This window comes from Mastomys coucha, unplaced genomic scaffold (genome assembly GCF_008632895.1).
Source record: "Mastomys coucha isolate ucsf_1 unplaced genomic scaffold, UCSF_Mcou_1 pScaffold22, whole genome shotgun sequence".
NCBI lineage: Eukaryota > Metazoa > Chordata > Mammalia > Rodentia > Muridae > Mastomys > Mastomys coucha.
The window spans coordinates 186064476-186069591 of record NW_022196905.1 but is presented as its reverse complement, the minus strand read 5'-3'; the positions used below and the strand labels follow the sequence as shown (position 1 = coordinate 186069591).

The window sequence follows — 5116 nt, the reverse complement described above, 5'->3', positions numbered from 1 at the left end:
TGGATCAACACAAACCAGGAAACCCACAACAACTTGGTTCATTGTGCAAATATTCATTGAAAATTTGAGGAAAACTGCCAGCGCTATTGAAACCACCACACACACACACACACACACATACAAACCCCTGAATCTTAAAGGAACACTGTAACTGGCTCCGACCGTGATGTTTTCAAAAGGGTTTACCTGATTGGTAGAAAGTAAGATGCTAAGGTGTATTGACTAGGGAGACTTCTGATTATCTCTTTGCTTGCTCACAACTGGTCTTACTTAGTGCAGCATTTTAGATCTCAGGTAGGAGCGTCAGCTGTCAGCCTCTCCTCCAGACCGCAGGCCAATGGTTTCCTTCTAGCACACACCTACGTGTCCACTTTAACTGTGCTATTTTTGAAAGCTACTGGGTTAAGCTGATGACATTTCTTATCTGCTGGCTAAGACTGGGGACCACTCAGTGACATGAGGCAGAGAGGCTTCCTCTGCCTCCAAAAGCCCAGTGGAAAACAATTCATTCTCACCAGGTCACCATGGTTATGACAGACAAACTTTGGACTTTTATTGGGTTTTCCGAATGAATAACCACAATCTAGAATTTGTACATGTCCTCGTTTAACATTTATGTGGCAAGCATCTCTCAGCTCACTAGGAACTCTAGGAATACAAAACTGTTGATAAATGTTGCTTCGGCTTTTAAGGATTGATTGTACTCAGGCTGCAAGAACAAGTAAAAACACAATCAAAGTCTCTTATTTTACCAAGACTGAAGGAAAGGACTATGTATGCAATGTTATTTCATTAGACCCTGGCTATACCACTGTCCTAGCTTGCTTTCCATTGCTGTGATAAAACACCACAACCAAAAAAAAAAAAAAAAAAAAAAAAAAAAAAAAAAAAAACCAACCTGGGGAGGAAAGGGTTGATTTTATCCTAAGGATCACAGTCCTTCACTGAGGGAAGTCAGTTCAGAAACTCAAGGCACAAACCAAGCCAGGAACTGGAGCAAAGACCTAGGAGGGAAGGTGCTTCCTGGGTGCTCAGCCTGCTGTCCAGAACCACCACCTGTCCAAGAGTGGCCCCACCCACAGTAGGCTGGACACGCCCACATTAATCACTGAGAAAAATACTCCATAGGCTTACTCATAGGCAATCTCTCAATTAAGGGTTCCTCTTCCCAGATGCCCCTAGCTTGTGTCAAAAAAACCTAACCAACACAGCCGTTAGGAAGGAGAGGCAGTGGCTATACCTTTTTTTTTTTTTTTTTTTTTTTTAAAGCCCTTGATTCCATGAAGATGGAACCTGAAACCTCCTCTTCCTCTGTCAGGCAACATAGAGGCGCATGAGCAGTCAGAAAGCAGTGGTTGACTCAAGAGCTACAAGATGGCTCGCCAGCCATTTTGTACTGGGTTTTGAGACAAATAAAAAAAAAACAATGTCTTCTTTGCGTCAATGACATCAGGACTGATTTTTTTCAAAACACAGTGGACCAAGCATGGTAGATAATAAGAAGGGTCACATGACTCATTCAAGCAGTATGCTGCAGTGGTGAGATCTTTCAGCTGAGTTCGCCTTACCCCAAAATGATGCAGCTACATATCTATCTATCTATCTATCTATCTATCTATCTATCTATTTATATATGAGTCTACAGTTTACATATATACATATATATGTATACACACATATGTGCTATGTCTTAAATTTGAAGTATCTAATTATAATCTTAAATAAAGTTAGCTTTGATTTTCAAAGTACTTACCAGTTTTAAAATTTCATTATAGAATAATGCATTTTTCTATTTGATTAGTCATATTTTATCAAGTGTTAGTCACCTACCAGTTTAAACTAGATACTTGTTTTTCTTGTTGAATGATAATTCTACCAATAAAGATTTGAAATCTGTTCTCAGACAAGTTTCTTAAAGTAATTGTTGTATGCATCTTATAATAGTTTATAAAAAAAAGAACCATTTTTTAACTGTGGTTCCTTGAGAAACTATGAATGTCAATGAGAGAAATAAGGATTGACTCTCTGACCATTAAGTCAGCTATTCTTTTTATTTCCTGGTGGTCGACTTTCCTCACCAATCCCGTGGGACTTGCACGGCCTCACTTGTACCCACATGGTCATGTTACCTCAAAATCCACACTCAAACAAAGAGGTTACAGGTCTGGTCCCACGTCCCTTTAATAACAATCCTGCTGTACACCGTGTCTCACCAGTCTTTTTTGTTCCCAGAGATCCTGACTCGGGATCCAAATTGCTCCTTTCAACACATTTAACGTCTCGAAGAACAAATTTGACTTAAGCATATTTTAAAATGGTAAAGGATGGTCAATTCTGACTTTTCTAGGTAAGGAGTGTGACTTTTATCTCAACAGGGATACTAATTACATTCATTCATATCTCTTTTCTTCTGAAAATACATCAGGTTTGAATAATTCATCAGTAATTATATTTCTGTGAACCTCTCTTACTTGTTTTGGAGATGTGAGAAAAGTAGGCAAAATATCTGGGCAGAGATGTGGGCTCTAAAAAAGAAGGTAGGACCTAGTTAAATCAATGGGAGGAGAGGCCCTTGGCCCTGTGAAGGTTCTATGCCCCAGTATAGGGGAATGCCAGGGCCAGTAAACAGGAGGGGGTAGGGTGGTGAGCAGGGGGGGAGGGGGGAGGGAACAGGGGTTTGTTTTAGTTTTTTTTTTTTTTTGGAGGGGAACCTGGGCAAGGAGATATTGTAAATAAAGAAAACATCTAATAAAAAAAATTTAACATTATTATCTTTATTGTTACTGTGTAACTCAAACTGAACACTTTTCAACAAATCTTTCAATTATAATCACATATTTGAAAAATAGTTAGCATACAACAGCTGAAAGGATAAGCCATGCACTTAATTTGTTTGAACAAAGAATTATCTTTAAGTAAATACATTCAGACATGTAAAAAAATAAAAAAAATCCGAAGTGAGACCAGTTGCCTCCATAGTAACTGTCACACGTTCTGTATGACAGAACAGGTTTCAGACAAGAGTAGGAAGAGTCTCGCATGGAGATTAGTGGACACCCAGTGGAAGCAAATGTTGAAGGGTAGCCCACTTGTGCATTTTCTTGTCTCCCTCCAAATACCTAGCAAGAATCTAGATGGCTCTGAGGTCAAGGCTGTATTAAAACAGTGTTCACTAAGACCCAGTTTACATAGACCAAACCATCCTGGAGGGTATTTACACCCCAAGGGAGGACCTTGCTAACTCAAATAACACCCCAGTTAGAACCGCTGCTAAGATAGACATACGATTTGGCAGAGACATGGGGTCTTTCTGTTAGTCTTTCCTATACCGCTGTCCCACCCTAAATAAATGAATATGCCAGTTTAGGGTATGAATAACCTCATCAGCCCTTCAAATACACTCCTCACTGTTTCAAGTGGTCCCAGAGTGCTTCATGTTCCACAGAACTTCATAAAAATAAATCCCCACCGGAAAAGACCATCTGGGCTCACATTGGCAACCTTCAGGACTTTCCACTAGGTAGCTCTACGGCATAGTGCTTGTTTAGCACATAGGTGGCTTTGGGTCCATCCCCTAGCCCAACAAAACACACAGAGGCAAACAAGAGACACCCTCCCATCCCCAACCATTCACTGCTGGCCTTGCTTTTCAGGTGGTTTGTTTTTGTGTGTGTTGAGGGATAATTTTAGAAAAACTTTAAAAACATGTAATGGCTCACTAGCCAATGTGTGTGGCTACATTTAGCGATTATTTTTAGGTAGCATGACAATTTCCATGAACTTTTCTGTGCAGCTTCTTGAATTCGTGTAGTTTAGACTTGTAAAAATTCTTTTCTCAAGAGAACCCAGAATTCTTAGTCATCGTTCATTTCCTACTATTTGGGGTGAATCTTGGGAGGAAGGAAGTGAATGTAGTTTCCCCAGGAATGTTGTTTTCCAGAGTTCACCCCTGGTGAAAAGTGAATTGTGCTACAGCCACCTGAAGGCTTTCATAGCCTCTCTCAGCTGAGTGGCATTGTCTAATCCAGGAGAACAATGTGTCATTCTCTTAGGCGAATGCAACACCCTCCGAAGCACTGGCACCGATTCAAGGATGTACTGAGAAGGAGGTCAATCAAATTCTCCTACACAGAGACTATAGAAATATGATAGAGCTGAATTAAAGGAAGGCATGCAGAAGACTGTAAAATAAAGTGGGAGGTAGGTGCAGTTGCTTGCTTCAGCCATCTTCATCAATGTAGAGTGTGCAAGAAAAACACAGCTCTTCATTTTATACTGCGGTAAGCATCCATCCAAGGCCATCCTTGGGTCTGCTGGACATTGAAGTAAACATCAATGGCCTGAGTTGGGAAACTGAGTCCCAAGACAGGGGCCTGATCACTTGCAAAGCCCTCCTCCACACTTGTACCCTGAGGTAAACTGTGGGTCCTAACCAGCATTTGAATCTGTTTCTATTCAGGTTATATAAGTTCCTCTGAGAGTTATCACATCATATTGCTAATTACTTCCACTGCCCAGTTGTGGGTGGTATGGTAAGCTATGGTTTTCAGAAGATTATTTTGTGCCCATATGTACCGTTGGGCCCTGAGACTGGGTTTTACCAAGCGAAGCTAAGATCTTCCATGAGAAGTTAACAAACTAATATTATCAGATACAAGATTTATAAAAAAAACAACTTCTTAAACTTTTTTTAAAACTCAGTTTTCTAACTAAAACTTTGTTGTTTTAAACGCCACCACTTGAGGGGCTGGAGAGAGAGTCAAGAGTTGTTGCTGGGCAACCATGAGACCTGAGTTTAGATCTTGAAGCACTAACCTGACAAGCTGGGCATGGTCTCATGAGTGCTAGCACCCCAGAGCTAGGAGAGAGAGGACTAGAGACAGGAGGTTCCCGGGGCTTATTGAGCTCAAGGTTCAGGGAGAGACCATGACTCAAAGCAACAAGGCAGAGAGTGATGGAACAGAACTCCCAGTGCCTTGGTATACATGATGCCATTGGATTGGAACACCTCCATTCCCTGGTTAACCATTAATGCTATACAAAAGTAACCATGTCCTTCCTCAGAAAGGCTTTCAGAGACCCACCCAGATAGGTAGAGTTTTCTTATTTTAGATCC

At 40.8% G+C, this 5116-nt stretch overlaps 1 protein-coding gene across 29 annotated transcripts in view; it reads right to left on the bottom strand.

Moving 5' to 3' along the window:
• The window catches only part of Sorbs2 (sorbin and SH3 domain containing 2), a 328789-nt gene that overhangs the window by 169261 nt on the left and 154412 nt on the right, over window positions 1–5116 (bottom strand). The gene's annotated exons all lie outside the window — the stretch shown is intronic.